Source organism: Triturus cristatus, chromosome 4_1 (genome assembly GCF_964204655.1).
Source record: "Triturus cristatus chromosome 4_1, aTriCri1.1, whole genome shotgun sequence".
In the NCBI taxonomy this organism is placed as follows: domain Eukaryota; kingdom Metazoa; phylum Chordata; class Amphibia; order Caudata; family Salamandridae; genus Triturus; species Triturus cristatus.
In genome coordinates this window covers 626,010,880-626,038,426 of record NC_140585.1, presented here as the reverse complement: position 1 = coordinate 626,038,426, position 27,547 = coordinate 626,010,880, and the positions used below count along the sequence as shown (strand labels likewise).

General features: G+C 44.0%; 1 protein-coding gene across 4 annotated transcripts in view; it reads left to right on the top strand.

The window, feature by feature from the left end:
* The window catches only part of LOC146855301 (synaptotagmin-1), a 4,118,085-nt gene that overhangs the window by 478,343 nt on the left and 3,612,195 nt on the right, over window positions 1–27,547 (top strand). For all 4 annotated transcript variants that reach the window (XM_085652999.1, XM_085652997.1, XM_085653000.1 and 1 more), the window contains exon 2: window positions 1,890–1,960. The gene's annotated coding sequence lies outside the window, so the exon portion shown is untranslated. The remainder of the gene's footprint in view (window positions 1–1,889; window positions 1,961–27,547) is intronic.

Sequence of the window (27,547 nt, the reverse complement as noted above, 5' to 3'; positions counted from 1 at the left end):
AAGAACAAGGAATAACCAAAACAGTGTCCTTTCTTCACCTAAGGAAGGACTAGTTCGCTGTGTAAATTACAACAAGGTATCATCCTTTCTTCACCTAGGGAGGACTTGCTTGTTGTAAATTGTAGTACCAAGCAGAAAATAATAGTATGCCACGAATCAAAATGAGAGCGACATAATGCTGAAATTTGAATGAAAACATACTTGGAATGAACTACACAATAAAGCACCGTGAATAAGGTTCTTGCTGAGGTGTGCGTATCACCGTGAGTAGTTACGGGAGCACAGGCAAATCGATGAGCATAATCGAGATGTGCGCATCACCATGTTTAGGCACTGAAACCACATGGAGGTGTGCGCATCACCGCGCGCAGCTGTCGCATTTTATACTGATGAGAGAACAGCTGTAGACGTGTAGCGTGAAAAGATCTTCCCAAGTAGGTGGCATGTAAGGTCACGCAGTGTGACCTGGATCGGGAAAAATGCGCCCCACAAAGCACCGCAGAAGAGAACAGCCGGGGAGAAGACACCAGCGTTCTGAAGATAGATGCATGTTCCAGAGATGACGGTAGAACAGTGTCAGTGTGCACGGAACCTTAAGGCAAGCATGAGCACCCGGGACTCTTAAACTCAACGGCTGCATGCACAACGATGTAAAGTACAAGGCAAAGTCGTAATACAACCTGCCACAGCATTCTCGGAATATCGGGCAGCACTGACAAAAGTATGAGTGGTTTCCTTCCAGCCTTCTAGACCAAACTTGGCTCCAATTACGATTCTCCTCACAATCACGTCACAAAGGCTGCAAATTTTCTCCCAAACACACGTAGGTTCACAAGTGTTTTGCTCGTCTCCACTTGTAAAGTCGAGCCGGACATTGTTGAAGTAAACAAGTTCTTTATTCAGTAAAAAACCACTGGTGCAGCAAGAAGGGGAACCCTTCGTCCTTCGTCCAGCTCCTAACGTCCATTTCAGGGGTCTAGAATCGAATCACTGACGTGGGCAAGGAGGAGGGCGCGGAGCATAGAACACACAGGAAAAAAATGGAATGCAAAAGTAAACACAACAACTTTACAATCAAAGAATGAATTGGAGTTGCCTAATAAACTGCAATTAGCGTAGTGAACAAGTGCTCCCAGTGCAATGGGAAGGGTGAACAATTGAGGACAGGGAATAGGTGAAAACATGTTTGTTTTTATTAAATATTATATCTTAATAATGTTGACATTATACGTTTTATTGACATTTGAGTCATAAATATGAAATGCTGTTATTGTACCTGAATAGTCATGCACAGCAAGAGTTTCATTATATTGATATATTTGGGATAAGGTATGGTTTCTTCCTACAGCTCTCCTTTTTTTGGTTGTCATTGTCCATATTTTTTTCGTAGTTTGTCGTTGGGCCATCCAATGTTCGTTGCCAGGTGGATGTGTTATTAAGTATGCATGCATATTAAGTAATATGGTAATATATTAATTCTCAACTACTATTCAGCTAATTGGAACCGTCATTTAGAGGATCATTTCCATGTACGTTATCTCGATGAATTAATTTTTAAGTATCCCTCTTCAAAATTGTAGGAAGCTTGCATACCAGCATCGGACATGACATCACTGCAGAAAAATTATATTTAATTGCCTTTTGACAATTTTTAGTAATTTCATTTAGCTGCGGGTGAAAGAGCGACAGCACTCCCACAAACAGGAGCTAACAAGAGCTGATCAGTAATTGTAAATCTGCCGCGATGTTGAATCTCATATTTAAGTGTCTTTCATTGTCTGACAAGGTTACGTGAAAGTAGATTTGTTATTCATTTGTGTACACACACATGAAGAAAAGGAGTTTTAGGTGGCCAGTATAACTAAAACACTGAATATTTTGATTTGCAGGTCCCTGAAATTCAAGGTACAGCGGAATCATTCCCCTTTCTGTCCATACAAATAAACCACGATCTACCTGGGTAAGTCTCGCTTTCAACGTTCCTAGAATATCTAGGAATATAGTTTTAACACATCCAGGAAAGTAATACAACTTTGTGCGTGCATATTTCGTTATTTATTTTTTATATATGGAGCATTGCACGTAAGAATGTATAAATAGAGGTTTTTGTTACATACTCAGGGGTTCGCAGTTTTAGCAAATATTGACTAGTCTGTGCTGTTACTCGTTGGAAAGCATTTCCTTGTTGGTAACTAAGCATCTGTTATTGCATATTTTATAAGGCCAACAACCACCCTAATCACACGCCCTGCACTAATTTCGTGGAGTGCTGTGTTTTGGAGCCCCTATAAAATACGCAGAACAGCAATGGGCTGCAAGTGCAGGAATTGTTATGCCACTCCAGTAGTCAACCACATTAATTGCCAACTTCATTGGTGTCACATCATTTAACATCTGCTTCAAATGTCTGTATTGTACTTTGATTTTCTGTGAAAGCCATATACAGTGTGCTAATATATTTTTCTTCAATTGGTATTTTCTGCTATTAGGTTTACTCATTGCTTTCCATGAGATAATGCAGCTATCTGCTTTTAGCAAACCTAGTCATTATGTGCACATCTTTCAAAAATTGATGGCACTAGAGTGGATGATATAGTGCATCTTTACCACTAGACAATAGCTCTTAGCAACGACAGAAAGAAATAATATTTATTTACAAATTTGGGTTCCAGACAAAGTATACAGTGAAGAAGAAAATAAAGCCGTTACAAAACCCATAGCAGAGATTCCAAGACAAAAGAAATCATAATTGAGCTAGGTTGAAATTGATAAGATATATATATTTTAAATATTAAGATATGTCAAATGGATTTATTTATATAGTCTTCTGAAAACTATCTTTCAAATTTTGTCAGACACATTTGCAACACTTCTGCTGTTTAAAAAGGAACAACCCAATCTCTTAGTTCTCGAGAAAGACTTAAAAGAGAAACGAGTTGACACTCAGGATGGAAGTGGCAACAGGTAGATCATGTAAATGTAGAAAGAAAAAAACGATCTGGACCATGACAGAGATATCTCATGATCATGGAAGTCTCACTAAATTTTTTATTCGGGATTTTATAATTCACATATCTCCATTTTATCACAAGTAAATAGTATATACGAATCTCAATGGCATGTTTTGCTGATTTGTAGTGAATAACTTCATCTCACTATATGGTGCCACAGTTACAATTAACTATTACAAAGTATTAACTCTAGGACAATTGCAGCAAAACCCTGACCTTTTGTTTTACAGACTATTTAAAAAATTTGACAACAATATATACGTTCAAATCCTTTACAACAAGAAAGCATTCTGTAGCTGTCATCCTAATACTTTATTTTGATAACTCTGCCATGAGATATTATACGGTCTCGGTAAAAATAGATTTCACATTTCTGTCTATACTGCATCCATGATAATTTAGGACCTAAATGTGATTTGGTACCTCAATGTGTGTATTGCTTCTAAATGTGATTTGTTCTCCTTAAGGAAACTCTTCACATCTGCTGAGGTTGTGGCACCTTAATGTCATTTTGCAATCAATTATGATTTTGCTATTAATCCCCCCATAATGAGTCATTCAATTGTGAGTGGGTTAACTTTCACCCACTCTTAATTCCCAGTTGAGTAAATAAGGAGCCTAGTTTTACCACAGATAGAAACATTTACTACGTCTCAACTTTTTCAAAATTGTGGGAAAGCTCCTCCTGGTCAGTCATGTAACTCCTAGCTCCAAAGGGTGCGCCTCTCCATGCAAGACTCCTGTAGGTTCTAGTTCTCATTGGGCAAATGGGACTTTGAGAATCAGAAGTCCTACTGCTTTTTTTGTCCCTGAGGCAGGGAAACCAGAGGCCAACACTGGCCCTTGGAGAGAAGGTTCAGTCTTGGATGCCTGCAAACATTAGGAGTCCTTGAATAGTTTTCCTCTTCTTACATTAGGAATTTTCTTCCAGCAGGGCTTTCTTTTTCAGATGAAGTCTTTCCAGGTCCTAGAATATTCTGAGGAGGTAGGGGAGGAGGTGGCAGATTTTTCTTGTGCACCAGCCTGTGATTGGAGACATTTTATGACCCAATCAAGCATATTTTCTCACAGTCCCATCATCTTCTTTTGTAACACTTCCTCCTTGCCATATTGTAAAATTACCCAGGAGCCCCTATTTCAAGATGATGAGACCATGCTGGCATCAGGTAGACCTATCTTCAGCTTCTAGACCACTTCTGGTCAAGTGAGCTCTCCTCCCATTGGACAGGACCTTGCAAATATTGTGGTTTGGGTCCTGTCAATGAACATGAGATGCTTGGCATCCCCATTGCAAAAGAGGTAGTGCTAGAGCTTCCCCTTTATTTGCCTACTGTCCCTACCCACTCTGAGATAGCTAATCCCTGCTATGTGGTCAACAGTTAACGCCCATTAGTGCTTCCTGGGCTGAGAGGCAGACCTTTGCTCTCTGGTCCAGGTTCATTAACTCTCTCAGCCAAGGATGTATATACCATCTGGAAGTTTAAGGAGTTGCAGATCTGGTTTTATTCCAGATTCTACCTAGAGGAGATCAGAGTTCCTATCTGCTATTACCTGCATTTGGTCAGCCAAGACTCCCCCATCTCTACTGTAGCCCGATCGTGCCATGCTTGTACCCCCTCTGCTACCGGGACTCAGAACTCCAGGCCTTCTGTGCACACAGCTGCTTCCTGAACTTAGATCCAAGAAAACAGTGCCATCAATGCTACGTCAGTACCTAAGCTGTATGGTAAATCTTGTTAATTTAGCTGTAGTTTGTAGCCTACCGTGAAGGGGGCAAGCAAGGAGAAGTAGCAACAGCGAGGACCAAGGCAGGAGAGGGTCCCAACCCTGGATTATAGCCCCACTCTTATACAAGACAAGGTGCACCGATCGCTGGTGAGGCCAAGAGCTGATTGGCAGGAGAAGGGGGGCTCTTCATCAATGGTGCACACGTTTCAGCACATGCAGTTACAGTAAAAGAAAAAATAACACAAAGTAAGCCAGCACCATAGAGAAGAGCAGAGCTAAGTTTCAGTACCTCGACTCGCTGGCATTCACTGAGCTGGATGTGGGTGGGTTGAGAGGTTGTTCTATGATTTAGCCCATTATACAGCCAAATGGAAACCATTCAGCAAACCACCCTGCAGAAGAACTGCAGTAAAGAACTGCACTCAGAGTAAGCAGCAACACACATAACTTTGGATTCCTGTGATTTTTATTAGGCAAAGTACAGTGACCATCCAACGTTCAGTGATCAAATACAATTGGTCATTGTAATAAGCAAAACAATTAAATTGTATCTGAAGGGTAACGTGGTAGCTGCAATACGGTTCAGTTGCAGAGTAAATTGATTTGAGTCCAGTTCTTGCTTTTCATACAGCAAACTAACTTTAAAAAAAAAACTTTTTATTGTAAAAGACATAGGTTAAAATAAACAGTACAGAGGAGTCAGTCAGTTTATAAGCGGCAATAGCGTATGTTAAATGGTAGCGGCACCTTCAGTCGATAACCTTCAAGTATTGCCCGGCGGTAATCGCCTCTTATACCATTCGATGATTAACCAACAAAAGAGGCAGGCGCCGGAGACTGGAAGGCAGGAAACAAAGTTTTATTCCGTCGGAGCAGAACACGTCAGATCAGACAGCAAGGTATCGTTTCGAGGTGCTCTACCCACATCTCTGAGGCCTGGCCTCTTATACACAGGTTTATTGCTTTATTACACGTGACACATTCTTGTTAAGACTTTGATGTACGTAAAGGCATCCTTGGAATCCCCACTTCAAGCTTGTTCCTACACATATCTACAGTGGAAGTCCCCACCCCACCCACAGTAAGAGATGGCTATCACACAGGTGGACATTCCGACAATTCCCGGGGGTGTGTGTGACTGGTCGGGTCTCAGGGGGTGGGGGCCTTGATCTACTGTAATCCCTTTGATGTGAGGTGTTTCCCTTACAGTAGGGGCAATAAACTGCATCCGCAGGGCTAGGTGATGGCCTGGGATCGGTTCGGACAATCGGGCGCAGAGGAAGGGGGTTATCAAAAGGACGTATGACCATGTATGGGATGAAAGGAGGTGTTGGTCAGGTGCGGGATGTGGTTCCATGGCAGGGTCGCGCAGAAGGAGAGGGTTTATGGCCCATGTATGAGAGAGCGGGGGTGGCCGGCGCACGGGGGGATGTTAGCAGCGCCAAGGGAACGTGCTGGTGATCGGCGAGGGGCAGAGGGGCCATGGTGCTTTCAAAATGGCTACTGCTTAAGTGAGCGTACGGGCCTGAGAGGGGACAATGTGGCGCCGATTATGTTGACATCGCAAACCAGATTTTAACAGTCCTCCCTTTTCAACATATCTAGCCAGCTTGTCTAGCCGACATCCATCTTTGTTAAATTCTTAGCCACGACATCGTAAATGCTTTCATGCGTTCCTGTTTCAAAGTACAGAGTCTCAGGACAGACAGGAATAATCTGACACAATTGTACATAATTACATGCAGTTGATGTGATAGGCGAGGAGGTAGCGCATACAGAGTTACATCAGCTGCGTCATATGTCAGACCCGGAGATAGGTGGAGGGAAGCTCGCTTAAACACAAACCTGATACCGCAAAGAGTGGTCTGACAAAACAAGGAATATTACGTACATTACTTAAGGCCTAGACTTCGTGTGGATCAAACTAAACAGCATAGTCATGTGTACGGCTGATGCTATACAATTGTCATTTATACTAAGTTAATGTTTCTTAACTATTAGTGTGCAGTTGGGAGTGACCGATAAAAGACCTTGGGAACTTGATTGGAGGATAGTCAATTCAAAGGTGGTTGGGAGAGGAATTTCAACTCAACATGAGTTACAGTCAGAGAAAAAGGGGGGGGGGGGTAATGTCCACAAGGGAGTTCTTCTTTCCAGTGTCCTATTACCGCGAGCCATTACTGGTAAGCTCTCATTGTTCTTCTTCTTTCGTTGGCACTGTTGAGCACCGGCGGTGGAGCTAAGGTCCAGCTCAAATCCAGGTTTTCACGTTGCAGGGTGTGACCACTCTCTGCTCTCGGATCACAGTCCTGTTTTGTCCTGTTCCTTAACTGATCTTATCATAGGTACCTTCAGACGGGGTACCCGCATTTCGTTCCTTTTTCGTCAAGTCAAGTTCAAAATCCCATATGGAAAAGAGAGGGGGGGGAGTAGGGACGTGCCTTGGGAGGCCGAGGGAAGAGGGGGTGGAGTGGGATCGGATCAAAAAGCGGACCAAGGAGAGCAGAATCTTTTAGCACTGAGCCCATCAATCGGGCTCGACGGGCTGGGACTTCAGGCATGAGCTGATCAGTGAGCAGGGGGCTTCGGGATAGCCCTTCTTTTTATCGCTTCCCATGCTGAGAATGGTGCCTCGTCCCGCCTCTTTTTGCTCCGTGGCTCCCCCTTGGTCGAGGCCATAGATGTTCTATGATCCGCAGCCAGGCTGTGCGTCACGTCCAACCCCTCTTCTCCGATGGCTGCATGTTATCTTTGAATGAGTACAAGAAACAAAATCTTAGAGAACTGGTAGGAAAGACGTTTACACACTTCATTCTTTCTCCCAACCCCAAGTAGTCGGGAAATTGTTTATCGGTCACTCTATGGTGGATGTCTATTAACTCTTATGTCGGTGTATGCTGCTAACTCATTAATCATTGCTGTGGTGCAGGTTTGCGAGTGTTCCTGCAAATTTCCATCATCAGGTCTGTTAGGTGTTGATTCCTGTACCTTATAAACGTGGCAAGAAGTCTGACATCTATCAACTTCCTGGTCTATCAAAATTCGAACCGGCTTCTCCGGTAGAGACTTGTCTTTCTAACACAAGCCCTGTTGATTCATAATTTTCTCCAGGGACTGCTAAGTTTATGAAAAAGTGCGAGGTGCTACTGTCATGGGCTCACAAGTATCTGTTTCGGAGAGGAACACAAGTTAAACATTTTTCTTGCTGGAGACAATAGTTAACCTTTATTAGTTTTAGGCAATGTATCTTTAAAAACAAGGTCATCAGCTGTATTGCTTAAATGGTCCAGGGACGGCTAGTACAGGACTGGGACTATTCTGGAAGGACTGGGTGCATAGATGCTCTATTTCTGTACAATTGGGCGGGGCGATTCTGAGCGAGGGAGGTGGAGTCGTTAGAGCCAAAAAAACAACAAAAACCACTGACATATAGCTCCCGTTATAAGGGCCAGATTGGGAGACATCAGTCGTCTTACCTGTCCTTTCTTTCTCAGCCAATTAAGTTCCATCATTTTACAGAAAGGAGAGGTAGTAGTGTGGCAAAATACGGTCGTTTTGCTTCTGTCAATTTGTTCGACTACTGTCGTGTTTAGGCCAATTATACATATACTGACGAGGTACAGTTTCGTCATCTATTCAAAAGAGGGCAAGGGAGCTTTCAGCGAGGAAGAGAGAGAGAGAGAGAGAGAGAGGGAGAGAGAGAGAGAGAGAGAAAAAACCGTGCGCACCAAGTAGGCTATTTGGTACACGTACGACAAAAAACGAGAGAGAGAGAGAGAGAGAGACGTGCACGATAATAGGCTACTTGGTGTACGCACAACATAGAGCAGCACGAGTCAGTTTTACGTCCAGGAACACAAGCTGGGGGAAAACATAAAGTCAACGTTCACGTACACACAAATACCGAATAGGGTGTAACGGTACATACATCGAGCACAGAAACCTAAGATGAAGACACAGGGCTATTTTGGGTAACGGGACCTTTCCTTTCCTATCCTTTTTCTATGCGTGCTGCGTATTTTCAGTATTTCCGTAATTCGTTTCGGGGGGGGGGGGGGTCGGACTTTTTACTCCCCTCCCTTTTTGCGCAATTTTGTTGGAGGCCTCATTCTTAAAAAAATGCTCACTCCTCTTCTTCCGGTCGGACACTAGTCCAGTCGTGCTTATACTCACGGTGGAGCCTTCCGACCCCTGGGCAGGCGGTCATCCAAACTGAGGCAGAGAAGGGGTATCGGTCGGACGTTCAATGGTACAACTCTCATTTTCTAAGTGGATGGAAGAAGAAGTGGTGAATCTAAAACATGCCAGTATCCCTAACTTCTGGGCTGAGGGGGGGTTTCGGATGAGTCCCGACCTGGGGTATTCTTAACTTCTCTTATTCAGTCAGCACACGAATCGACTCACTGGTGGTACATTTGGGTTAGCAGTTGGAGTCGGGTTCGTCGTACGGGAATGACCCTTCAAGTTTCTGGTGTAGGTCACCCTCCAATTTACTAGCTCCCGGGGAGGGAGAGTCCTTCCTTCAAACGAGGAGTTACCATATTCGGGTTTATTTTCCCATCCCCTTGATCGGTAGACAAGCATTTCGGTCATACAAAAGACGTTCTCTCCAGCGACCCAGGCATATGCAATACATACACATTCATACCGTACAATCAGGGCACGTACGCACAGTCATACCATACAGTTTATCACGTTCTCAGTGATGGTCTGCACTCCACGCACCATCTCACAGCGCTTGTCTATGTCTTTCCCTACATGGAGCACGGTGCGGTCCATGTCCACTCCATTCTTCAGTCGGAACTCCGATGTAACCTACAGAGAAGAAAAGAAGGGGGGGGGGCATTTCAAAGCACATCAGCGTGCGTAAACACGAAAAAGTTCTACTTACCACGTACCAGACTAGCTGCAGGAACGTATAATACCACAGATCTTGACTATCCTTTTCGCATTGTACTATATCCTTCCTTTCTACCATACCAAAAATGCTTTATTTTTATTTGTCCCTAAATTTGAGTTCCCTCTTTGTGCATTTGTTTCTCAATTAGTCGTATATTATGGGACAAAATACCATACCTTACATTCGGCAGATACCTTAAGTTACAGCCAACCATTTTCTAACAACTCTGGAAAAAGACAGGTGTGATGGATACAAATTTTCACCGATTCAAAATTCAGGAAAAGGGTCTGCATTATCTGTATTCTATTGTTTGGGAATGACAGCCGTTACTCAAAACCTTACCAACCTAGGCGATTGTTATAACGCTGATTCCATAATTCCTTCGAAAACCCTTTATTGTGAAAATGTCAATATACAAATACGGGCCTACAACCGTATAGGCCGGCCACGGTGCAAGAGGCGTCGAGTATCATGAGCAATACTATCTTAATGCGAAAATAAAAATAATCAATAATGAGAAGACCAGCATCAATAAGGTTGTTCGCATGTCCAGTCAGTACCCTCCCTGTCCCCCGCCATGTGCAAAAAGACCGTATACATATCCCTAAACATCAATGTCAGGTAACCGGAACGCCGTAAGGAGTTGTAGGTCCCGCCTACATCGGCGCCATTTTGGGGCGAGGTCGGGTGGGTCCAGGGTACAGTCTAGATGTTTCCACTAGCTAACGGTCGGACCAGAATCCCTTTTGGCAGTCCAAAAAAATTTCCATTAATGCCAACAGAAAGAACAGACAGCATGAATCGTGACTCGAAGGTGGGGAAAGCAAAGTTGTTTCCTACCGGATCATGCTGAGGTTCCACCAGAACTGATTCGGGTTGGTAGACTACAGTGTCTCCTGGTAATTCAAACGGAAACTGGCGTCAGCATGAGGACACCACCATCTCGCAGCGACGCCGTGGTCCTTTCGGAGAGCGGGACAGCAGGCGTGTCTCTCCGCGATACCCTGAATCAGTCTCTCTCACGGTACCAAACGGGGGCAAGGTGGCTGCCGTCCGGGGCAAAGGCAAGTTAATGTGGAATGATCGAGCGATAGTGGCGGTTGCCCCCACCGGAAATCCATGGGAGTCGAGAGCCAATGACTCCCGTAGAATCTGCAAAGCTGAGAGGACGTCTTCAAGGGTGGGGCCCACGCCCGAGCAGGCAAGCTTCCGAGTTCCGAGGTAGCCCAGAGCCATCTTAGTGGACCAGGCCCGAATCCAAATAGCCGGCCGCCATTTTGAGAGTCCTGCGGCAGCAGCAGTTCTCCACCACCGCCACCGGAGTGGGTCCCCCGACCAGCCAACTGCGAGGGCCCACTTCTTGGGTGGAGCACTAGTGAAATCTTGGTGCAGAAAGGAACCTCCGTCTTGGTGGTCGTCCGGCAGGTGAAACGTTTAATGGCTGCCCTGCTGCAGCTGGCCGGTGAGTGAAGCGTCAAGGGGTGCCCTACTGCAACTGGTGAGCCTCCACCTGGGGAGGCGGGGGAGGCCCGTTCACGTCGCCCCCCCCCAGGGCACCCCACGCCGTCTTTCGGTGCTGCATTGTAGGACGGCTAGGCCGGCACTACAACTTGCTGGACAGCACCTCGATGCCGTCCGGGTATCGGCGCATCGTGTTGCCTCCGGCCTCTTCGCACAACGGACCGTCACTGATGTCGTCTCACAGGCGGATGGATTTTGTAGGCCCTTTTTATAGCCCAAAGCCGACTAAGAGACAGCAATGTTGCTACTTCGAAGAAGGAGGGGCGGGGACTGTGTTACGCGGACGGTGAATGCTTTGGGGGTGGATGTTGCAGCAGACTGCCATGTAAATAGTTGTGTTTTAACGTGTTTTACCCTGTTGGAGTGTTGCATATACCTACGAGTTATTAAAGCGTTTTAATCATACTATTTTGTTGGAGTGTGGCATATATAGGTTGGGAGGGAGCGTATGGAGGGGGCATATAGGTGATCGGAGGACCTAATAGCAATTCATCGTTCGCCCGCTGCTTGGAAGGCAACTCAGGGTAGAGCGTAGAGGAGGTCCTAACAGGGCACTGGCCTGATGTTTCAAACTCTTGTTTTTGTTTAGCTTCCTTTCTCTCCTTTATCTCTTCCTCTAACTTTCTAGTGGCAAGGTGAGCTGCCTTACGCAATTCCTTTTCTGCTTTTACTTCTTCCCTCTTTTTCCGTTGTGTTGCTTCTTTGCGCCACAGGCCGATACTGTCGAGCATAGTGGGCGTCGTTTTATTGCTACGTAGAGCTATTTCTAGCGTTTCTATTTTATGGTCATCAAAGGATCCCATCAGTGGCCACTGACTCTCGGGGTCCTTCTTTGTATATTTATGCCATAGTTTTCTATGAGCTACGGCGACTAGTCCATATTTAGTAAACATGTCCTTATTAGGGGTGCCTTCCAGTGGAGCCGGATGGTTCATCTCTAATAAGCGGTCCGGGCATAACCAACTACCAATCAGTGGGGAGAAGATAGGCATGACGGGTTACAACGGGGACAAAAGTCTGCACTACCTATCTTTTCACTGCTTGCAAAGACTAGATAGAATATCTCTATTCTACGTTATTTGCAAGTAGAGAATACCTCCAAGGAACCAATATCGAACAACCAATGTTCGGACAATCAATCAATCAAATGGTGAGAAAGAGATAGGCACGACGGGTTACAACGGGGACAAAAGTCTGCGTTACCTACCCTTCACTATTTGCAAAGACTAGACAGAACATTTCTATTCTTCGTTATTTGCAAACAGAGAATATCTCAAAGAACCAATATTCTTCAAAACAATCAATGTTCGGACAATCAATCAGTGGGGAGAAAAAAATAGGCACGACGGGTTACAACGGGGACAAAAGTCTGCGTTACCTACCCTTCACTATCTGCAAAGGAAGAGAGAGTATTTCTACTCTTGCCCGTTTGTAGACAGCGAATATCTCAAAAGGAACAATCAAGTAAGCAATACTAGTATTTTCAATCAATCAATCAATCGTTTCGCAATTCGTCGTGTTACACGACCTTACCCGGACCGCATGGACAGTTTCTCGTCTTCCGCCTCCAGCGCCCGATCGTCCTCTACTCTCCGTATTTGCCGCGGCACTCCTGACGGTTCCCAGTCAGGACCGTAGATCACTCGAGAGAGGTCTGTTCGGAACCAGTGAAGTTCGGATGATCGGCTGCCAGACGAGGGTCTATCAGGCAGGAGCTCTTCCCGATCGTTGCAGTCGTTCACTTTGTCGTCAGGACCTCTCCCACTGGATCCACATGTCGCTGATGGGCCCCACGCTTGGGACGCCAATTGTTAAATGGTAGCGGCACCTTCAGTCGATAACCTTCAAGTATTGCCCGGCGGTAATCGCCTCTTATACCATTCGATGATTAACCAACAAAAGAGGCAGGCGCCGGAGGCTGGAAGGCAGGAAACAAAGTTTTATTCCGTCGGAGCAGAACACGTCAGATCGGACAGCAAGGTATCGTTTCGAGGTGCTCTACCCACATCTCTGAGGCCTGGCCTCTTATACACAGGTTTATTGCTTTATTACACGTGACACATTCTTGTTAAGACTTTGATGTATGGAAAGGCATCCTTGGAATCCCCACTTCAAGCTTGTTCCTACACATAACTACAGTGGAAGTCCCCACCCCACCCACAGTAAGAGATGGCTATCACACAGGTGGACATTCCGCCAATTCCCGGGGGTGTGTGCGACTGGTCGGGTCTCAGGGGGTGGGGGCCTTGATCTACTGTAATCCCTTTGATGTGAGGTGTTTCCCTTACAGTAGGGGCAATAAACTGCATCCGCAGGGCTAGGTGATGGCCTGGGATCGGTTCGGACAATCGGGCGCAGAGGAAGGGGGTTATCAAAAGGACGTATGACCATGTATGGAATGAAAGGAGGTGTTGGTCAGGCGCGGGATGTGGTTCCATGGCAGGGTCGCGCAGAAGGAGAGGGTTTATGGCCCATGTATGAGAGAGCGGGGGTGGCCAGCGCGCGGGGGGATGTTTGCAGCACCAAGGGAACGTGCTGGTGATCGGCGAGGAGCAGAGGGGCCATGGTGCTTTCAAAATGGCTACTGCTTAAGTGAGCATACGGGCCTGAGAGAGGACAAGGTGGCGCCGATTATGTTGACATCGCAAACCAGATTTTAACACGTACGGGGGAAAAGAATTACATCATGACATAGGAGGGGAATGTTACGGGGTAAGGGGGACATTTTGTTCAGTACAACAAGGTGGCATACAAATTTCCCCACGATAGCTATTCCAAGGGCTCCAGATTCGGGACCACTTTTTGGGGCAAGCAACCTAACTTTTATATTACAGTTTTACTGCATAAGTTGTACTTCTTTTTAACGGAAATATATCCCTGTAATTTTGTTTTACAACTGCCCTGGAAATGAGAAAATGTAAACATGTAGAAGAAGGTCAGTAAAAAGTGTACAGCCAACCAAAAAAGGGAGAAGTACTACAAGTAGGGACGGCCAGGAGAAGTGGACACTGTGTGTGTATAGTTGCCAAAACTGAGATGATTTCTGTATATAATACGTCCCCCAATGACAAAATAGTGGGAAGCGAATCATCCCAACAGAAGATATTGATGGTTCAATTATTGCACCCTCTGTGGTTCCTTTGGCCTCCTCAATAAAAAAGGTTTGTAGGGAAGCATTTTAAAACAAATGGGGTAAATTCCAAAAGTCCAGGTTAACAAAGGTAAAAGTGTGAAAACGCATAAAAAACTTTCATTTCCTACATGAATGTTCCAGCCTAATGCATCCTTATTTCCAGCTATTAATGCACGAGAGCCATGTTTATCATCCTCTCTTCTGGCTGAGATGCAGAGTAATTCCAGTAGGACAGACGGGCCAAAAGTTGCTAGGAACAACGAAGATTTACATTTATTACATTGTACATTAGATAATGGCAAACAGGATTGGAATGAGGATGGATGAAATACCCAGGAGACGGTAAAAGAAGTTATGGAAGCAAAATGACGTCATCTGTACTCAATACCTCAGCTTGTGCATTATCATTAATGTTGGATGTATAACTGGTGATGCAGAAAACTTTACATAGTATCATTGAACTTGATACGTAAGTGTTGAACAATGATGCGATAAGATCTCAGTCATGCCTGTTAAAATAAAAACAATAGTGATGGACCTTAAATAAATATATTCATGTATGCCTTTTCTGGTCAAATCAGTAGAGGCTAATTATGTGGCTATAGGCTCAAAAGACATCTGTGTAAATTAAATAATTTTCTCAAGCAGATCAATGTTTATAAAAAAAGGGGAGATTGCATATTTTATAAAAGTGGTTTGTCTTTTAGGTATGGAAATTGATTGAATACTTGCAAAAGAAGGAAAGGTTCTTCAAGCATAAAAAGGGCTAACAGAAAAAGTTAAAAAAATCTATGAGAAGCATGAAGTGGCACTTCCAGCAGTCTTGAAGAGAAACCTGGACAGAAGAATTGCAGGACAATTAGGCAATAAAAAGTTGGTAAAAACAAATATAGTAGAACAAAAAGCAAGGATGAAAATATATCAATCCAAGTGAGGGAAGTGTTGCCAAGAAGTATACGTGTAAGGTAGATTTAATGTTGCCTGTGAGCGAAAAGCTCACTGAAAAGGGATGAAATTAAAATGATCACTCAACCCCTTTTGAATATGAAAGGTAGTTGTATGTTAGTGCAGGAAAAAGTAAAAGGAGAAAAAATCCTATGGATTTATGCTGATGTCCTCAGGACATGAAAAATGAGCAAGACAATGAGGCCACTAAATAGAGCAAGGCTATTGAAGATCTTTCAAAATTGTAGCGCCCTAAACCTAGTTACATCAAAATATAAAAAATGAGTGGGTTTAGGAAAAGAAAAATATGGAAAGGTGGTAAAAAGATAAATTTTCAACTCATTGTAGTAAAGGAATTGCTAAGTAATACAAATAATGACATCAAAATAATGAATATAGCACATTACAACACAATGTATTACATCGTGTGCTTTTACACCGCGGTCATTACAAAGACCGCGTTGTTAGTATGCGATACCTTTACATCGCAAGTCATCACAACGACTTGCAGTAGGGGGCGCTTTGGACTTAGTAATAGTATTATTTACTATTCCTACTCCAATTTGCACAACAGAAAGGAAGGTTTTGGAATTAATTTCTAATGCCTCAGCACCCCCTACAGCAAGTCGTTGTAATGACATGCGATGTAAATGCATCGCATACTAACAACGCGGTCGTTGCAACAACCACGTTGTAATAGTACTGCGATGTAATGACAGCTTTGTAAATGCTGTTTCCCCAAACTAATGGACATAGGATAACCTTAAAGAGTGAAATAGAACAACATCTATCAAAAGTATCATGCAGCAATAACCTCAGATCAAATTAGGCAAGTATGGAAAGAGCACAAAGAAAATATCCCAGGACAACGGATTGATGAGGCTAAAGAAAGATTGGGAATAAGGGTGAGTAGCGGATGCTATTAGAACCGAGTGGTGGGGCAGGTGAGGGGGACGATGAAAAAAAAACACCTGCCAGCCTCTTGTCTGTCATCTTCCGTCTTTCTGCAGTCTCGGCTGACAGCAGGAAGCACCCGGGCTCCCAAGCTCCCCAGAGCCAATCACAATGCTGCAATGCAGTGTTGTGATTGGTCTGAGCGCCATGGATGAGCACTCAGAAGGGGAATGAGAGGCTTGGCATGTTCCTCACCAGGCTGTGTAATGCAGCCTAGTGATGAAGATGCAAAGTGGGCAGGACTCCCCAAGCAGAACGGCCAAGCAGTCCTGCGCACTTAGCGACTCCACCCCAAGAGCCACTGACTCAATAGAAAAACTAAAATGACAACAACGATAGGTATTATCATTTCATTTTTTCTTTTGTTCACTGGGGTGACGCTCCTCCACCTTAGTGGAGTAGTCACCACTGAAGGGTGCAAAATGAACGGAGGGAACAAAAAGGACATCTAAGACAAACAAGGTATTTCTAAGAATGCTTAAGTCAAGATGAGTATGAATAGAATGTTTTAAGAAATTTCTTTAGGATAATATTCCCTCGCACACCTTGAGATTGTTAAATTGGAGGGGATATGTTTACAGGATACTTGACTGTGCAGAGAAACAGCGACCTTTGATGGATTCATTCATGCAAAGACAAATCACCAGGGATGACTATCTGGTGGTTTATTAACCGTAGGTTCAGTCATGATAGCCTGAGGTGTAATTCAATTAACAAAAAAAGGTGATTGGATGCAAATAAGCAAAATTGAGGTGTTTCAAATAAATATTGATAATCTAACTGTGGCTAATGTCTATGTACATCTATTTGACGAGAAGCATAAGAGGGACAATTAATTTTACTTACAGATGATTTGAATAGTTATATGAATTTAGCTTCAAATTTCGAAATGTCATTGATGCGAGATTTTAATGCAAGAATTAACCCACATGATGAATCATATTCAGAGAAAGAACTATTATCTGCGTACTAGATTGCAACAGCTGTTTTTCCAGATTGCATAACTTCCAAAAATGGATTTTAATTGGCAAAAAGTCATGCAAAATTGTGGGGTGATATGTTTGAATGGCTTGTTTTTCAGCTGATTCTCCGGAGGCACAAACCTTTGGCATAGGATCATAACAATGTTCGATTGACTATGTATTCCTTCCAATCTGGTACTTCAAATTAATTTTAGACTTCTGTGAACTCTTATTAGAGGGTAGTGACCACTAAACACTTCAAATATTGTTATATTTGTTGAAAGGGAAAAGATCATATTCCAAACTTAAAATGTCTTACACGGCTAACAACAGGATAGATGAGGACCAATTAGAAAGATTAGCCATTCTACAAATATAGTGCAAGGTTGAAGACCCTGAGCTAGTGAACATTGATATAAATAGTTGGGATATGGAAAAAGTACTTGAAATAGTAAAATGTTTAACAATGGAATGTAAAATTGATAGAAGGATTATCAACAAGAAACTTTTAAATTACAGATAGCAGGTGGATTGGTTCCCAGTGCCAAACTTTAAAGAGTTAGCTGTGGTCCCAGCAGTAATAGACTAAGAACAAACAAGGGAAGTATGTGGAATAGAAAATACGAATGTTGAGATCTGGTAATAAATTAGTAGTAAAAGGAAAAAGAGGGCTTATTACAATACAAATTAAGAATAAATAATACAAGCAATATCATCAAAAGATGTAAAAAAATAGTTTGGAGGTTAGTCCAACCTGGGATTGGTAGGAAACAAAATAAGGTAAACAGATTGGTTCAAGAGACGACATCAGTAAACCATCTATAAGAAACTTACACTAATGGTTATACTGAGCCTATCCAAGAAGAGTATGTGGTAGTTATCCTTTACACAGTTTTACTGACAGAGCCATAAATAAAGTTATTACATCACTCTCCATTTCTAGAGCAACAGTGCACAACAATTTCCCAGTCATAATAATTAAGACCAATGTCAATTGGTGGTGGGTTAGATTCATTTTGGCAGTATTTAAGGCCATAACTTTACCAAGAATGATCCCAGAAAGTTGGAAAGACTTGATGACAAAGCCAATACATGAAAAGGGCACGCCCTTAGATCCAAAGAATTACAGACTAAAAAGCTGACTTTGAGGTTAAAGTGTATGCACAATTTATACTTTAGAAATGGAAAGAATGAACTGGGAAACATTGACTTATTTCCGTCGAATAAGGTGGATTTAAGGACGGCCATTCAACAATGAACCCTTGCTTCAACCTCTGGGCAATACTTAATATGATAGAAATAAAGGGGAATCTCTTTTGTTATTAGGTCGACTTCCAGGCAGCTTTTGAGAGATACTTTTTGACAATCTAAATGCGTTGTGAATCCTAAGTGGCATATGTCTGTAGGAAAATTGGGTGAGGGTAGAACACAACCATAATGGCACCCTTTCAGTGAAAATTATGATGAGAAATGGATTACAGCAAGGTTATGTGCTGGAACCTATGTTATTTGCACTTAACCTAAGGGATCTGTGATCATGCTCGTCCAGAACTGCTTCTTTCTTCCCAAAGATGGGAGGCTGCCATGTGTTGTAATGGATTTAATGCAAAATGCTCTTCAGAGAAAACTTGATGTCTTCATAGCAATTATGAAATGAAAAAAATAAAAGTTAATATAGAAAAATCTATAGTAATGTTTTATGGACACAAGAAGAAAGAATTTAAATGGTCTTTGATAATATGAAGGTGTATGAGTTAAAATCTTATTGATAACTTGGTATGCAAATATTAGCAAATTTTAGCTGGAAAATCCATCTTGACATGGCAAAGTCCAGTTTATCATCAACAATAATGGGAATGTGTAAGAAATTGGTTTACTGGTTGAGGGGGGTAAAGCCATGCTCAACCAGGAAAAACAAACCTTGTCAGGGTGAAGTCACAAGCAACCCCATATTTAACCTGTGCTCACCCCCTGGTAGCTTGACACAGAGCAATTAAGGGTAACTTAGAAGCAATGCGCAAAATATTAGTGCAACACTTCAAACAGTAACATAGTGAAAACACACCACAAAAGGATCCCACACCAGATGTAGAAAGATGGGTTAATCTTTAATGAATAAAAAATAAAAAAATCCAACCGGTAGAACCGGAGATATGCATTTTTAAAAATGTCAGTGAAAATAGCGCCAAAAAGCAAAGTGTGAACTGTGAACATCTGGTCATGCCAGACTGAGAAAAAGTCACAAGTTCAGGCCGGTTGTGATGGGGTGCTGGGAGGCTACAGGGACCCAGTTAGGCCCACTGAACAAGAGTACTTTAAATTCTGGCTGCGGAGTGTTGCGAGGCGACCCCCTCCGTTCAGAGGAGTTGCAAAGGTATGTTGCGTGGTCTGCCATTGTCATTAAAGATTCCATCTGCGAAGGCTTGTGATGCGAAATCCGTTGTTGGGGATGTGTTGCACAATCAAAGCCATGCAATGGTCCCAAGGAGCTGTGAGGCTGCAATGTGTGCAAACGCCCTCTCAATTAATAAAAAATACCATTACACTGGCATAAAAAATGAAGTTGTATGTTCCAAGTCCATAGCGAAGCATATGGCTCAGCTGCTCTGTTTCGCGTCCTCTCCAATTGCCTGCTGGAAATCTCAGGATCTTACTATGTCTCCAGAGTGGTGCTTATTCGTAACTCGATACCTTCTCCGTTCCTTAAACCATAGTGGTGTTGAGTTACGAATAAGCACCACTCTGGAGACATAGTAAGATCCTGAGATTTCGAGCAGGCTTCATGATTGCAACATCATTGCGAACCGAACATCAACTAATTGGAGAGGACGCGAAACAGAGCAGCTGAGCCATATGCTTCGCTATGGACTTGGAACATACTACTTCGTTTTTGTTAAGCTTTATTTTTTATGAGTGTAATGGTATTTTTTATTAATTGAGAGGGCGTTTGCACAATCTTAAATGGATTTATCATTCACGTTTAAGCAAGAGGTGCATTATGGGACTTAAAGGCAGATTTTGTTTGTCTACAATAATGTACGTATTGGTTAAAGCAGGTCACAGGTTTTGTTCATTTGCCAATCACATAATGGCACTGGAGGCATGTGGGGGAATGCTTTATAAGGACGGGCTTAGTGGGAGGTGGCAAGGTAACCGGTTTAGGAAATGAAGAAAGGTATGAAAAACATCATATTACCAGTAACGGTCTCATGAGGTACTTATGCTTTATTTTGTTAATGAGGTAACATTAAAGGGCGAGCTTTTGTATAAGATTTTTTGTTGAGGAGAAAGGGAGGAGGGATGAGGGTGATTTATGCGTAAGTAGGTTGACAAGTAAAGATTAATAAGACGAGTCACGTTCTGATTATATCATAAGAACAGTTTTGCCTCCTGCACATTACGGGCTTACTTTCACTGTAAACACGGGTTTTGAGAAGGTTTTGTTTGCATTAGAATAACGGAAATAGATTGTTTTGGGAAACAATTTGAAGGGACTGTTGCATTGATTGCTGAGTAATTTGAAATAATTTTGGTTTCACATGTGTACATGAGGGGATGATGGGGTGTGTTTGGAGTATGAAATTATTGAAGAGGGCGAAGGGGTGAAATTAGCACTGACAGTCACTGAATGTTTTTGAACTGATTTATTCTGTTTATGATGGGTTGGTTTAGTGTTTTTCTTCTAATTTATTTACAGCAACCCCTGACGAAGAACCGTTAGGTTCGAAATGCATTGGGTTTTTAAACAGACTGTTACGGAATCGATTGACCACACATGCCAATGTAAAAGCTCCGATGGGCAACAGAAGGCATTTGAATATGAGAATAAAGTAATTTGGTTCAACATATATGTTTCCGGAGTGGTTCTATCAAGCAGCAAAAATAATGGATTACAATGAAGATAAAATGAGTGGTATATTATGGATGAATCTGGTCAACTTGGAATATGAGGTTTACTCTACAGGATCGTTTTCCTCACTTTAGCAGTGCAGCAGCTGGGTGCACAATATTTACACCTTTTATTTATTTATTTAGGTTTCTTATAGAGCGCTAACAATCATCCCAAGGGATATCACGGCGCTGTGATTGCTAAAGTTTGGGTGCAGTGGGCATAGTTGGGTGGTTTAGTCGGAGTGGGGGAAAAGGAAGGTTTTTAGTTGTTTCCTAAATGCCAGGTGGCATTCTGTGAGTCGGAGGGCCACGGGAAGTTCGTTCCACTTCCTTGCAGCGACGTGGGAAAAGGCTCGTTCACCCATCCTGGCTCTCTTTACCCGGGGGATGCTGGCTTGCGCCGAGATTTGTGAGCGGAGGTTTCTGGTGGGAGTGTAGAACTGAATCCTGTTTCTAAGGATGAGAGGGCCTGTCTTGTGCAGTGCTCTATGAGTGATGAACAACATTTTAAAAGTTGCTCTTTGCTTCATTGGCAACCAGTGTAGATCACGCAGACAATTTGTGGCCGAGTCGAATTTTCTTTTCATGCAGATAGCCTTGGCTGCTGCGTTCTGCACCATTTGAAGTTTGGTGAATAGGTACTCTGCCATGCCTACGAACAGGGAGTTTCCATAGTCCAGCCTACTCATCAGGAGAGACTGAACTAGGATCCTTCTGCACTCTATTGGAATCCATGGAAAGACTCTTTTAAGCATCTTCAGAGTTGCAAAGCCTTTACCGCATATAGCGGCTACATGAGTTTTCATGGAGAGGGAGGTGTCAATAGTTATTCCAAGATTCCTTGCTGTTGAAAGTCGGGGCAGGAGGGATACCCAGGGCTTCAGGCCACCAGGTGTCGTTCCACAGTTGAGTGTGGCCTCCGAACAGCAGTATCTCTGATTTGTCTGCATTTAGCTTAAGGTAGTGCTTGTGCATCCATTCAGCCAACTCAGAGAGACAGTTTAGAAGCCTGTCCTTGGGGTTGTTCTTCTTGTCCAAGATTACAGTGAGTTGGGTGTCATCCGCATAGGAACAGATTTCAACACCCCATTTTCTGCCGATTCCAGCCAGGGAAGACACAAAAACGTTGAACAGAGTAGGGCTTAGCGAGGCCCCCTGCGGGACCCCGTATTTGATGATCCGGCGGGGGGATGAGAACTTGCCCAGGTGCACCGATTGTGATCTTTCTGATAGGAAAGACCGCAGCCATCCCAGTGCTCTGTCCCTAATGCCTCTAGATGCTAAGGTCTCCAGGAGCAGTTTGTGTGGGACGGTGTCGAATGCCGCCGAGAGGTCCAACAGGATTAGGGCAACTGTTTTCCCCTGGTCCACATGCATTCTGATGTTGTCAAGCACGGCCAGGAGAGTTGTTTCCGTGCTGTTGTTGGCCCTAAAACCTGTTTGCGTGATGTCCAGTAGGTTATTCATTTTGAGAAAACTGACCAGTTGCCTGTTGACTAGTTTCTCCAGGACTTTCGACAAGTAGGGAAGTTGGGAAATGGGTCTATAGTTGGCCGGGTTGTTGATATCTAGGCCTGCTTTTTTTAGAAGGGGGGTGACTGTGGCGTTCTTCCAGCTGGATGGAAATTCTGCCGCTTCTAGCGAGTGATTCAGCACTTGAGTTACTGCAGGGCAAATTAAAGGAATGAGTTGTCGGAAAATATGATGGGGGCAAAGGTCCAAGGGGGAGCCAGATTTAATTTCGAGCATTGCTTTGCCCACTTCCTCTTCAGAGAATGGGCCGAAGCTAGTACAGTGGGCTTGGGAAGTGGGTGGCTCGTGGTCCATCGGGGAGCCCGCCTCGGGGTTGGGGAAGGAAGAATAGATCTTGTCTATCTTTTCACAAAAGAAGTTGTTCATTTTGTCGCAACTGATTTGCGAGGGAATCAGATTAGATGATAAACTGGGCGGGCTACATAGCTCATTAACTATTTTAAAGAGCTCTTTAGAGGAGTCTTTATTTTCTAGAATTCTATGAGAGAAGTAGTCCTTTTTTGCCTTCCTGATGGCTTTAGTATATTGCGACAGTTCTTTTTTGTAGATTGACCTAGTCTCTTGGGATTTTGTTAACCTCCATTTGTGTTCTAGCATGGTGCATTTCCTTTTTAGTGATTTCAGTTCCTGGCCGTACCACTTTTCTGACATGGTGCGCCTGGGTTTGGGATTCCGACACTGTCGAGTGCAGTGCTCGAGAGCCATTGCGATGTGGTCCTGCAGTCTATCTGTTGCTTCATCAACACTTATTTCTCCTGTAGGGGGATGTACAAAGTGTTTCTTGAAAGTTTCAACCTTGAAGTTAGCATAACTTCTTTTGTGGGTTGCTGTCTGATAGGAGGGCCTAGTGTTTTTAGCCGGTAATTGAATATCAAATTCAACCAAAGAGTGGTCTGTCCATGGTAGTGGTCTTATCCCTGAGATGGAGATAGGGTTAATATTGGAGAAAATCAGGTCGAGGGTGTGTCCGGCCTGATGGGTTGGTTGGTTAATTCTCTGAGACAGCTGCAGTATCTCCATATTTTCAGTTAGTTGTTTAGTGAGGGGGTTATTACTGTCATCGTAGTGGATATTAAAGTCCCCTAGGAGTAATATATTTTTGTTCTGAAGGCAGATTGGCATAACTTGTGCCAAGAGATGAGTGTTGAATTCAGAGGTACAGCCCGGGGGTTGTAGATGACGGCTCCACCAAATAGGATGGTGGTGTTAGAGGATAAAGAAAATGCCATAACCTCGTGGGTACTGGCCTGAGTGATCACTTCTTGTCCACAAGAAAATGAGTCTTTAAACAGCAGTGCTACCCCCCCTCCCTTCTTTTTCTTCCTATTCAAGTTGAGAATTTTGTAGTTGTCTGGGAGGGCCGTGGCAATATCCGGGGTATTGTGGTTATCTAGCCAAGTCTCCGTAATGAAAGCTAGGTCTGGTTGATCATTTTCTAGAATGTCCCATACTTCAATTGCATGTTTGGGGAGGGACCTTACGTTAAGATAGATACATTTTAGAGTTACTTCGAGGGTAGAGAGGTTGGTGGGGCAGTGCCAGGGGTTGCTCAGCCAGTGGCAGTTCCAACAGCTGACTGGTCCCAAGGTGCTTAAGGGTTCCAGTTGTGCACATGATGCTTGGGTCTGAGAGTCAGCGGTGTTTAGTTTTCTTAGCTCGTTCCCTGAATAAGAGATGGAGCGTTTGCTCAATGGCCGTGGATGGTTGGAGGGTGGGACAGGGATTATGGCCCCGGGTCCCGGCCTGTCGCGGACGGGCGCAGACGGGCTTGCCTTAGGTGCACCTTCGGCGCGCTCACGGCGCGCCCGCTGCGCCCGTCCGCTGCGCTTCCGGCATGGTGGCTCCATTTTGTAAGGGCGAGGGGCGGGAGGGTGGGAGGGGCTGAGCACTCGCCTGCTCGCCCTGCTCCTGCCCTCACCCAAGATGGCGGAGACCCCGGCAGCGCTTACTCGGCTGCAATGGGGATGATCAGGGGCACATCAGGCAGTAAGTACCAAACGCTAATTTGGGCACTCTGATTTGTTCAACTATTAAAATCAGCAAACAAATTTAGGTACAATACAACGATTTAAACAATGTTTTAAAAAGCGCTAGTAGAACGTGCAAATAGCTTAGTTTAAAAGTCCCGGCTTTCCGCCTCAGGACGCTTTACCCACACTCCACGCTCAATAGCAATCAATGAGGGAATGCTTGCTGGGTCTTTTGTAATGGCGAGGGGTGGGAGGGTGGGAGGGGCTGAGCACTCGCCTGCTCGCCCTGCTCCTGCCCTCACCCAAGATGGCGGAGACCCCGGCAGCGCTTACTCGGCTGCAATGGGGATGATCAGGGGCACATCAGGCAGTAAGTACCAAACGCTAATTTGGGCACTCTGATTTGTTCAACTATTAAAATCAGCAAACAAATTTAGGTACAATTGGTTGGGAGATTTCGTTGCGGGCTCTACCTTAGTGATGATAATTCATGGACTTTTTTTTCGAAATTAGTGAATTGTCATCGCTAGGCTCTCATGGCGCTTGATAGCTCATGGATATTTCATTAATAGTGGGCTATCATCGTTTTCTTTCACATCCTTTCTGATTGTGCTGGTGTGAATCTCACGCTGTTTCTACTGTCTCAAAAGTACTTTCTTTGCAGCACTGCTTGTTGGATAGGACCAGCACTATTTGCATTCTGAGAGTCTTGAAAGCTTAGAGCATTGTGTTGGAGGCGCCTTTTGACACACTGAGGGTCTGGTAGCACTATTTGAGAGTTTGTTTATTATCTTTGATATGCTGTGCAATGGGACGATTCACGGTGCTGTTTTGCACGCATTCACATTGCAATAAGAAGTAAAAGTTAAAACATTATAAGGGAAGGAGTGCATTCACCAATCATACACTTACTTAGTAACTTTCTAAAAGTGGCATTTTCAAAATTGTAATTTAAAATCCAACTTTACCATAAGAGAATATTTTTCATTACAAGTCCAAAGACACCAAACATGAACTGGCTATCTGTTCCTATTTAGAAGCTACAGCTTATTAGATGCAATAAGGTAACTTCAAAATTTTCCTATGAGAGAGGTAGGCCTTGCAGTAGTGAAAAACAAATGTAAGATTTTTTTACTACCAGGACATTTAAAGCATAAAAATGCATGTCCAAATTTTTAAATACCTTGCACCCTGTCCTCTAGTCTGTACAGGACCGACACTAGGGGTGGATAATATTTATTAAAAAAGAAGGTTTGAGCCTGGAAAAATGTTTATTTTGCCAGGTCGAAACAGAAATGTAAAACTGCACATACAGGCTACAATTGCAGACCATACCCATGTGTAAAGGACTATGTAAGTGGTTGGCACAATTAGTGCTGCAGGCCCACTAGTAGCATTTAATTACATGCTGTACCACTTTACTAGGGACGTACAAGAAAATGAATTGTGCCAAATGCGTATAATTCAATTTTGCAATATTTAGAGGCAAGATCTCACACACTTTAACACTGGTTATAAGTGGTTAAATGCACACAGTCCTATGGTCAACAAAAACAATTCGGCCAAAAGTGGAGGGTAAAGGCAAAAACCTTGGGGTGACACTACTGAGAGGGGCAGGTCAAACACTGGGCGTTCCAAATCCAACTGATAAATGTTTGGTTGTTCAGGCCATGAAGACACTGCGTTTCACCTTGAGGTTTCTCTGCTTGGCAGCCTTTTTATTGTAGGTCTCCTCTATGGAGACCCCTTCTCAGAAGGGGGAGGAACTGTCACCTACCATACTTGCACATCACAAAGGCTATGCCTGAACACTCTCACAATGGGTTTACCACTAGTGTTTTGTGTACCCAGACCAGCTGGGGCACCAGGTATAAATATTGGACCTCAGGCCCCAGCTTTTCAGTACGCATGTGGACCTGAGGAAGATTCAGAAGGAGGACTGCTAGGCTGCAAGAAGTACTGCCATTCTGCTGCCTTCCTGCCTGAGTGAGAATGACTGGCCTGCATCTTGAACCCAGGCTAGTTGGCTACCTTCCTGGTCTGAAGCTTCAAGGACAGAACAGACTTCCTCCATCTTGGACCCTGCACCTAGACCACGCCAGAAGTGAGTCCTGCCCTTCCAAGTAGCGCCACCTCAGTCCTTAGACCCAAGTTAAAAGTGGGCTTGAAGGAGCTCTGCCCGCCCAACTGTGCTCCTAGCAGAACCGAAGCATTGCCAACCTGAAACGCACATTGGAGCCCATACATGACACATTGCCTCACCAAACTCTGCATTAGGACTGCTGCATGACGCATTCCTGGTGCAAGACTTCATATTGCCGCCCACAGACTTCCAGGAACTGCCACTCTGCAACGCATCCTCAAAGCAGTCCTTTGCATTGTAAACCCCTCATTTATAGCATCCTCAATGACAACGTAGGACTCCCCATTGCAGCCCTACTGATTTTTCAGAACACGTCGGTGCATGGTCATCTCAGCGCAGGACCTCGCATCGCAAGTCCCTCATCAATGGCATCCTTGACAATGATGCAGGATGTCTCATCGCAGCTTTAGGGGTCCTAGGAATCGCTGCTAAGTGACGCATCCTCCATGCAGAACTCCCCATCGCTCCACAGCCAGGATTTAAGGTACTCTGCTCAATTAGCTTAACTGATGCTGGCCAGCTGCAGGTCCAACGCAGCCTACATGAGCAAAGTACCTTTCCTGGTCACAAACCATGAAATGCGTTAATGTCGAGGCCCGCAGGTGTAGAATGCGTCTATCTGCTCCATGCAGTGAAGGTAATTCATTAGTTCCAAAGATGGGTGCCAGAGCCAAGGGGCATCTAGCAATATGCCAGAATCTACCATGCAGCCGAGGGGATGCGTCAATGTCATCAAGCTGCAGTGGCAACAATATGCTGTCCAATGCATCCATCTCTGTAGGCAAAGCTCTAGTTCCGAGGCGATGCACCGATTTTATTTCAACAACCGGGTTGATGTGCCGGTCCTGCTACCTGC